We start from the raw sequence: 10,882 nt of genomic DNA on the forward strand, positions 1-10,882 counted from the left end.
AGCTGTCGCAGGGCTGCCCGGGATCACCACGGCCAAATGGGAACGGGCACTGTCCCCGAGACTGCGGGGAAAAGTTTCCCTGAATTCTCCAGATTCCTGGCCGTCCTGCTCGGGGCTCGCAACAACCAAGACAAAAAGGCAGCCGGGGGAAGGGTTTTCAGGGAGGATATTCGTGTCGAGGGCGAATTGTTTGAACCCAGCGGTGTCCTGTCAATGGGCCTGCCGCTGTGCGCTTTAGTTTTTCGTTTGGCTGGACTTACAATAGACAGAGATTTGTTGTGTACCAGGCAACACCAGGAGTTTGAAATGGCACCGACCCCCGCTGCGCGATGCTTAACCCAGAAAATCACTCACATATCTGTTGTCAAAGACTTTGAAAGAAAGGGATCACTTTGCACATATGAAGAGATCACTTCTAAGACAGGCAAACAATTACTTTTATCTGCTGAGAATTACAAGTCATCAGCACAGCTGGCATTCTCTGTCCATTACAAATCATTGACTTTAAAAAGGAGAGCCACTGGTCAGCTAGGGGTCTATACTACATCTATCCTCCCTCAGAACTCACAAGGATGTGCAGGCTCCACTCGTTTTTTTGTTTCTCTCTGTGGGAGGGCATCCTTTATTCTAGAGAAGAGGAAGTGAGTCATTTGTGTGGTTTTTTTTTGCATGTGTGAAAGCCCAGGTCCCTGCACACACGAGCCTTGGCTCACCAGCGCAGCAGAAGTCTCACTGCCCTCTCCCACTGACCCCTCTCCCACTGACCCCTCTCTCATGGCTTTTACAGCCCCGGACTGACGTCAGCGAAGATAAAGACTGACTCCTCATCCTCTGCATGCACATAATGTATATACACAGTCACGCTTACTTAACGGTCTTCTGGGAACAAGGACACAGTTCCTAATACCCCACTCATCAAGGAATGAAAGCGAACTGGTGCTGTGTCTATTCAACACTGTAGTATATGTGTACATCTCCAGCGTATTAGTCACAAGATAGGATGAGAAAACCTACAGTTAGGTGAACAACTTGACTTTAGCCAAAAAAGAAACAGTCTGTGTGGAACTGACGTTTTGCAAGAGAGTTTTTTTTTTTTTTTCACTAAGTGTAACCTATACCCCACTCAGCCCACTCTCATGAGGTGTGGCTGCACTCTCTCTTACTCCCTGGTCCCTGTGGGCCTTAAGCCCTCTCTGGTGAACGTGCGGTTATAGGTGGATGCTACTACCTCTCCCAAAAAAGGCCTCTCTAAAGTGAAGATAAAATGCAACATATGATCAAATTCAAAAATAGCATCCACTGGGGACTACATCACTACTTCTGAAGAGGTACTTCAACCAATTCCTGAGAAATTACTTCAGTCCATTGTTTTCTTTTCCATTTTCCGTCTTTCGTCTGCATCTGTATTTTGAGTGTCTGCCATGCCGTGACATTTGCACAGGTTCTGGCCCATTATGAAGGCCTTGGCCCCAAGGCTGGCTATGAATGAACTTCCTCCTCTGGGGGCTAAGTAGGTGGGAGGGTGAGTAAATACGTTCCCAGTCCAAATGAGAGCTTTAAAAGGAAAGAGAGAGAGAGAGAGAGGAGAGAGAAAATGGGAGAGAGAGAGAAAGAGAAAGAAGGAAAACAGAAAGAGAGAGAGAAAAAGGGAGAAAGAGAGAGAGAGAAAGAAAAGACAGATTAAGAGAGAGAGAAAAGAAGTGAGGGAGAGAGAGAAAATGAGAGAAAGAGAGAAAGAGACCCGCAGGTTGGGTACACACCCCATTCACAGACCCTTGGTCCTACCCACATCATTTGTTTTTTCCCCTTCTTTAAAGTTGGGTCATACTTCCTTAAGCTGGAGGTATTTCTCTGTAAAGGATTAACATGGACACGGATGGAGTTTCATGCTCTGTGAACTTTGACCCTAACTTGTAAAAGCTTAACGTGTTCCTGTATATTAATGAAATGTTACACGGCTGAAATCTGCCTCTGGGCCCCGAGCTTTAACTGACAGGTCACAACATTTGCCTTCCCAAGGGCAGGGGTGAGTTTGTTCTGGTAGACCCCCTCGTCGTGACAAACCGTGTGAAATGGGAAGTCTTCACAGTGCTAAAATGTACTGTGCTGTTTCTACAAATAAAGTTTGGCTGTAGAATGATGACTTGCAAATCTGCAGATGCTGATAGAAGTCTGTTTAGTATGAAAAATCACATATAGTTTTGTGGTGGACAGCATTTTGGTTTGACTCAAACCATTTAGCTTTTAATAAATCACAGCTCAGAAATCCAACACCACGTCAGTTCATTATCAGCATGTCACATGTGATACAGTAATATCAAAGACTTTGCCACAGGTACAACTTTGTATAACCCAGTGGATGTGTGGTCTTTCTTGCCAAAAACAATACTGATACATTAATCTCAAGTCTCTGACATAATGAGAACAAAAGCTGAGGTAGCCATGTTCTTTTTCTGCTCTGTCTCACACACCATGTCCAAAATGCCATGTCCTCAGCTGACCAAGACAGGTAAACTGCGTTGACAGTGTTTTATGTTAATTAAGAGCTTTAAAATCCCTTAACTCTGCAGACCCAACAAACACCCCTGATCTGTCATTAGTCACATTTTAAGCAAACCACAACATTACAGTGTCAGTAACTATGATATCAATTACACTTTGTTGGCTTTAAACATTCACAGGTTCTGTCGGTTGATACGCATCACCTGTTCAAGCGACGACATACATATCACCCCAACTCAAAGCCTCTGATTACTACCCCCTCCAGGCTGAGTATGACTAATAGGGTCTTTGGTGCATGAATTCATTTTGAATCTGATTCCTGGGACGAGGAAGGCTGGGTTATGTAAGAGGGGAGGAGTGTGGGGATCCGAGAACAGGTGTTGGGATGTTCAATAGAGCGCATGCTTAGACCCGTATCAAAGGAAGAGGGCTGGTGAAAACGCCTCACTGGAGTGTGTGAACCATGCGTACGTGGCACACATTCCAGCAGCTCCTGCCTCATATAGGTGGGAAGAGGGTGTGCTCTCAGTGTGAGTGTGTGTGTGTGTGTGTGTGTGTGTGTGTGTGTGTGTGTGTGTGTGTGTGTGTGTGTGTGTGAATGGGGCATGTGCACATGTCTCTGTGTGTGTGTATGTGTGCGTGTATATGTGTGTGTGTGTGTGTGTGAATGGGACATGTGCATATGTCTGTGTATGTGTGTGTGTGAATGGGGCATGCACATATGTGTGTGTGTGTGTGTGTGTGAATGTGGGGGGTGTGCGTGTATGTGTCTGTGTGTGTGCGTGTGTGTGTGAAGGGGGTATGTGTGTTTTTGTGAGTGTGTAAGGGAGGTATGAATGGGTGTGATGTGAGTGACTATAGGTGTCTATGTATGCCAATTTGTGTGGTAAGTGTAGGGTGCAGGATAAGAATAATAGGCTTTGTGTATATGCATATTGAGGAGTGTGGATGACTCTGTGTGTGTGTGACAGTGTGTGGGAGTGTATGAACATCTGAAATGAGAGGGTCTGTGTGTGTGTGTGTGTCTGTGTCAGATTGTGTGGCTGTATGTTGTGTGAGTGAGGGTCTCTCTGTGTGAGTGTGTGTGGGGTATATGTCTGTCTTTCCATGGGTGTTTGGGAGCGGACCAGGAGGGTTATGGGTGAGTCAAAGGCTGTGTGAGTGTAGGCACACATGTGTTTTTAGTATGCGCATGTGTGTGTTGTGAGTGTGTGCTGTGTGTGTGTTTATGTCAGTTGTGTGTGCATAGCTGTCTGTGTGTAGCTATATGTGTGTGCATGTGTGTATGTGTGTGTGTGTTTGTATGTATGTGTGCATGTGTGTGTTTGTGTGTGTGTGTGTGTGTGTGTGTGTGTCATGCATGTGTGTGAGTATGTGTGCATATGTGTGTTTGTATGTGTATGTGTGTGTTTGTATGTGTATGTGTATGTGTGTGTGTGTGTGTGTGTGTGTGTGTGTGTGTGTGTGTGTGTGTGTGTGTGTGTGTGTGTGTGTGTGTGTGTGTGCATGTGCATCTAAGGCTATGAATGTGAGGCTATTTACTAGAAAAACATCCCCCCTCTCCCTGTGACGCTATCCGTGCTCTGTCACCTTTGACAGGCCGCCGACAATGAGTCGGCAAGTTTGCTTTGCTTTTTCCTCCCATAGAGGTGCAACAGCTGTTTAAGCACAACCCTTTTCTGTTCTCCAAACAAGAGCAGAGAAGAAAGGCCTGAGAGAGAGAGAGAGAGAGAGAGAGAGGAGGAATATGAAAGGACTGTGTGGAGGAGGAGGGAGAGCGTGGTACATCTGTCTTCTGAGGGAAATCTGTCGACACTTTAGCGTTAGCCTCAAGGAGCCCCAGAATAGACGGCCGTGCTAATGCCGCGGCTCATTAAAGATGGATGCCGCGTCGCGTGATTTTAGGAGCCGATAAAGAGGGCCACGTTTTTTTCTTTCCCCAAAACTCCCTCTCTCTTTCTCTCTCTCTCTCTCTCTCCTTCTCTGTCTCTCTCTCCTTCTCTCCTTCTCTGTCTCTCTCTCTTGCATGCACTGAACACTTCATTTCATCTCCATCTTGATTGTCCATCATCTGTTGCTTTGTTTGCTTTGCTCAAAGGGAGGCCCAGCAGGCTGCGGTGAGTTTCGAGGTGAAGACAACACTCCCATCATACTTTAGGACTCCACACACACACACTGTACATGTCCCACCTCACTCACACACACACACACACATACATACACACACACAAACTGCATGTACACTGACACGCGCATCAACTGCGTGTTGCACACAAGCATATTTACAGTAAACACACACACACACACAAGCAGACACTCACAACTACATTAACAGTGAGGAGAGGAACAGAGCATATTTGATTATTTAAGGATGAAAGGCATTTTCTTAAAGAGTTTTGTTCTGTGTGTCTCTCTCTCCCCCTTAGCACCCTCTATGTGCATGAAAAAATGTGCTATATAAATAAACACTTACTTATTTACCCTGTTTCTCTCGCTCTCTCACTCTGTGTGTGTGTGTGCATGTATGACTGCACTCCATTTAAAGTATGTCCATTGCATCTTGCAACCATCCTAAGCACTGCGAGTGGTCATTTTCAGGAAACCATATTCCAACTGTCTGATCAACCTACCACCTCACCACACACACACACAACTTTGTGATCAATCTATCATCTCACCACACACACACACACACTCATTCATTCATTCACCCTTTATTTCCATTTTCGGGTGTACAATTGAGGGCAGCCCTCATTTTCAATGTAGCCGAGATATAACATAAAATAATAACATAATTAATATAATTAAGCTTTGATGACACTACACAATAAATAAACACAGTGCAAACAAGTAAATGCATCAATAGATAGATAAATAGAGTGGTACTCTAAGTGATGTATTAGCTAACTGGAGGCTCCCAGGCAAGATCACTGTGGTGGCGCCAGAGCTGAGGATATATTAAATGCCACCCAATAAATAAATAAAGAAGTAAATAAACACATTTGAAGATGAATTCATTAATACATAAATAAAAGATAGTTAGATAGATATTACTGTTATTCTATTCTAGTACTTCTTGCTGCACTAACAATATCCTAGTGGCACTGTACCTTTATTGTACCTTCATTGTTTTGGATAAAAGCATCAGTTAAATGAGATGAGATACATACATTGCTCAAGCCTCTCTCTGAGCTGCTAAATGAGATGAGATACATACATTGCTCAAGCCTCTCTCTGAGCTGCTGAATGAGATGAGATACATACATTGCTCAAGCTTCTCTCTGAGCTGCCAAATGAGATGAGATACATATTGCTCAAGGCTCTCTGAGCTGCTAAATGAGATGGAATGCAAACATTGCTCAAGCCCCACTCTGAGCTGCTAAATGAGATGAGATACTGTACACATTGCTCAAGGCTCTCTCTGAGCTGCTAAATAAGATGAGATACATACACTGCTCTAGCCTCTTTCTGAGCTGCTGAATGAGATGAGATACATACATTGCTCAAGCTTCTCTCTGAGCTGCTAAATGAGATGAGATACATACATTGCTCAAGCCTCTCTCTGAGCTGCTAAATGAGATGAGATACATACATTGCTCTAGCCTCTCTCTGAGCTGCTAAATGAGATACATACATTGCTCTAGCCTCTCTCTGAGCTGCTAAATGAGATGAGATACATACATTGCTCTAGCCTTTCTCTGAGCTGCTAAATGAGATGAGATACATACGGTCCCTCTCTCTGAGCTTCTGGCTCCCACAGGCTTGTGCCATCTCAATCTTGGGCTCAGTGGTGCTCTAACAGGCCGGAGGCACTTGGCCGGGCTCTCACCTGTCTGCTGCTGAGTTCCCCTCTCTTGTCCCTGCTGTGTGTGTACGTGTGTGTGAGTGTGCATGCGTGTGTGTGGGTGTGATCCCCCTCTCCTGTGCCAGGTAGGCTGGCTGATGAGGAGGAAAACCTGGAGGTCTGTGGGGGGTGTAGCTGAGGCTCTGCCCGGCGCTGGTGGGGTGTGATCCCTCTGATAGCAGCCATCCATCTGCCCACCAGGGCTGTCAAGACCACTGGGGCCCGACTAATTACCCGCACACATCTATCTCTCTGATCACTCGCTTCCCTCTCTCTCCCTCTTTCACTTATTCTATCCATCTACTGTACACACGTGCAGTCACTTGTTCTCTCATTCTCACTCACCCACTCTTCCTCCTCTCTCTCCATCAATCACTATCAGAGTCTCTATCACTTTCTCCGTCTCTGCTCACTCTTTCATCCACGCAAACATCCATGATCTGTATCTCCTTCTCTCTCTCTCTCTATTTCACTTTGCCCATTTTATTTTTTAATGTATTTTTATTTCACCTTAATTTTACAAGGAACTCCTTGCAGAGATATATATACAAAAAAATAAAACTGTTTCTCTACAAAAGAGGCCTGGTCAAGATAGCAGCTCTACAGACTCACATCATGTACTCAATCTTTGTCATTTTCTCTCTCTATTTCTTTCTGCTCTCTTACTCTCACTTGCTCTTTCCATCCATACACACACACTATCTCTCCTTTCTCAATCACTTTCTCTTTCCCCACTCACCCTCTTTTTCTCTCTTATATTATCTTCTCTCATGTTTTGACCTTCTTTGTCTGTGCTTATATCACAGAAATAAATATATTATGCTTATGGTGTGCACTACATTTAATGTATGAATGTTATGTTTTTGAAATGTCCAATGTGTAATACATGTAATTCACACAAATGTGATTATGTTGGAATTTCAATTGAATGTGCAGAATGCTTTTAAGAGCCTAAGGAACTTTAATAGCGCAAGGTCTTTATTCACTGTCATACATGCTACATGCCATCTATCACTGGTTGCGCAACAACTGTTAACTGTTGCATACATAATCCATCATTTGATTAATGAACATGTACAGAGGGTGTAATAGTTGGACGGTTTGTAAAAGAAATCTGCTGTGTTTTTAAGGTACTGTAACATGGAGGGAGAGAGAGAGAGTTAGAGAGACAGTAAGAAAAAACACAGACTGACATACAATGAGGGAGAGCTCCACAAAGTAAGTTGCATGCTCGGGTGATGAGCTCATGGGCGTTATTGTTGTTGAGGAGCCAGCCTGGTCGGTATGCCACACCATATGTTGGGCTGTCAAACCGCACACTGGGGTGGCCTGAAGGTGTGCCCCTCCGCCCAGGGGTTAAGCCATATAAAATTACCTGACAGCAACACAGGGCCAAGCAACCTTCCTCTCTGCTTATGAAAATGTATGGAATCTTTGTCACGTTATCTCATTAGATGAGTCAAGGACACGTGTGTGTGAGTGTGTCTGTCTGATGTTAATCATCTTGTGTTATCCTCTTGTGGTCGGCACATTATCAGATGTGTGACACAATCTCTATCACATTAGCAAATACATAACAGTGTTTGTAGAGTGTCTGTGGCGCTTGGACAACGCAGTGAGTCACACATGTGCAAAAGGCAGTGGCATGAAGAAGTGCTGTGGGCAATAATCAGCACCTTGTTTGATGTGTGGAGTGAGCTAGTGCATGCTGGTGATGAGTATACTCGATCTTAGGTTTGCATTTTCCACATGAAGAGAACATTCCTATCCGTGCAGAGGACACCAGAACGTCTGTTTCTCTCAAAACATCCATGGGCTTCCTGATGACAGCCAGGATCCCACCCACACTCTTATGGTGTGTACATAACCCACACGTACACACATATCCATATACAGTGCATGCTCAAACACACACACACACAAAAGGTATTCACCGTCAAACACAGACTTCAGATATGCACACACTCACTTACACCCACACCCCTCCACACGCACACCTTATAGCTTAGTGTACTTTGCTCCTATTACACAACACTTTCAGGAGCCTCTGGTGGCGCAGAGGCATGAAGGCATCGGATCACCACGGCAACGCAGCTTGGCCTTGAAGATTCCCATCTCCTGCACGCATTCCGCTGTATGGGGTTCGTGTCCCTATCTCTGCGCAGCTTATATGTTGATATAGGATGGCTCTTCCCTGCCCTCAAGCTCTCTCTGCTGCCACAACAGTCGTCACTCACTCAGCGCTCTTTAGGAGGATCACACCACTCTGAACGTAGCTGCCAACTCTTGCTGCTACTGTGCATTGCTGTTGCTGTTTAAGTATGATTGCCTAGCTAGACGGATAGGGTGTTGCAATCACCTCCATTGAAGTTCATGCTTATAGTGACTGCGGACACTTTTATCCAAAGTGAGGCTGGGTCCTGGAATCAATCCCGGGTTGACTGACTGTCAGGCGGCGAAGCTACTACCGCTCCACCCATAGACTGTATAATATACTGCTGAACCACTGTCAGAAAGGCTGGGCCTTTGAGCTGGGTCGAGGAGCAGTTGTTCAGCTGGTTGCTAAGCTAAATCCACTCCACTAATAGCATTTCTGTTATCTCGAAGCATGGCAACGCATCACTTTCTCTAGTCGACGTTCCTGAAAAAAAAAAATCATCTTCAGCAAGCACGTGCAAACTTTGTTGTGTAGTGGTACTTCCATTCTCATCCCTTCATTTGGCAGACATTTTAGTACAACACAATAGCCTACACAAGATTTCTTGGTTTGGCCTGAACACTTGTAAGCAGCTCTAAGTCTCAGACGTTGAAGGAGTAAATGATTGTTGGGAACAGTGTCTACTCTACCAGGGTTGTGCAAAATTCAAATTGCAATTCTGCTTCCTGTTTGCTACTTCAATTGAAATGCAAGTTAAATTCAAGAATTGAATTGGAATTTAACAGCCAATTTCAATTCAATTTGGGAATTTTGCACAACCCTGTACTCTACAGGACTGCAAGGGGAACCTCACAACATAGTACATCCTGTGATGGAGGGGAGACAGAAAGCTGTTAAGTAGTTACCCTGTAGGGCAGGGGTTTCAAGGGCCAAAATACATTAATATTTTGACATCAGGTTGCGGGCCGGGAGTTTGAGACCTCTGCTGTGGGGAATGGTATGTTACTTTCTGGTTTGTCATGAGGATCAATAACATGGAAACGCTGCTTCATGATTAATTTATACCAGTAAAAGCCTCTGGTATTTATAACCAGTGATTCACACACAAGCATTAATACCCCGGTGATTTCAGCTGAGAAAACATGGGGTCTGGTGACAACTATAGAGGTAGGAGGTTAGGCCCTTTGATGTGTTTCTCTGATCTTGTTAATGCAGCTGGTTTGACACTGGCTGGTTGACATTTACGGCCTAAATGATGAGATGTGAAACACTCAAGGTCTTCTTTGCTGTTGGAAATATTCTTTTCTACACTATCTAGGCTATGGTGTGCTTCATCTATTATTTGCCGTACAGGTAAGCAGTGATTATGGGCTACTGTGCAGCACCTACCAGTTTAGCTAAGCATCACCTTGTATTTCAAATCAGATGACAGTGCGGTGACAGAAATCTGGCATTCAATTTGCCCGTTGTCTAAGGATTAGGCCGGAGTAAGTCGGCATGGACGTTAGCCATTCGTCACAGTTCACACCACATGATGCCTATCTGCGTAGCCCCGGTGCAGTAGGCTTAGGCTATGCGGCGTTTCCAGTGCTTGTATTAATAGCGCCCGACGTCCCTCGTCCCTGCTGCATGCCTTACTGTGGCATATTTAAAAACAGGACAGGTCTTTGCTGGTGGAATATTTATAGCAATGCATTAAGCAGTGCGGAATCAAGGGTTTTAAGTGTACCGCCGCCTCTGTCGCTCCTCTGTCCAGGCCTGTCCAAATATGCCCGGCCTCGGGCTGTTTGCAAAGCTGCCGCGTCGCGGGGGCTACGCTACGCCAGAGAGAGAGAGAGAGAGGCCGAGATCAAACAGGTGAACATACTGTATACAAGGCTCTACATCAAGCTAGCACTAAAGAGACAGGACATATCATAACGATACTACATGAACAAAGAGGGGAGTGTGGCAGACATGTGCACCTCACGTGTCTGAAGACTGGATTGTCACTGTAGAGTTGTGTGCGTGTTTCTACTTCAGGAACCTAATGAGGGTCGTTCTTGTAGTAATCAGAGTTCTCATATGTCAACAGGGATGTCACTAGAGAGCGTGTATGAACAAGACACTTTGCTTTTTAGTATTTGCCTTACATAACTATAGCATAAAACCTCATAGTAAACTAGAGCTGGGGGGGGAAGGCACACTTAAGTTGAAAATTTTATCCATTATCGACTGACAGGTACATAGGTGGTACAGGTGACAAGGGCATAGTACCAGTTAGCAAGAGGCTATAATTTGTGAGTTAATACATCACACTTCCATCAGTCTGACTCTAAAACTGCATATTACACATTGAACCAAGAGTGCTTAGAACTCTCTCAGTGGTTTTGGTTATG

Source organism: Alosa alosa, chromosome 4 (genome assembly GCF_017589495.1).
Source record: "Alosa alosa isolate M-15738 ecotype Scorff River chromosome 4, AALO_Geno_1.1, whole genome shotgun sequence".
Taxonomy (NCBI): Eukaryota; Metazoa; Chordata; class Actinopteri; order Clupeiformes; family Clupeidae; genus Alosa; species Alosa alosa.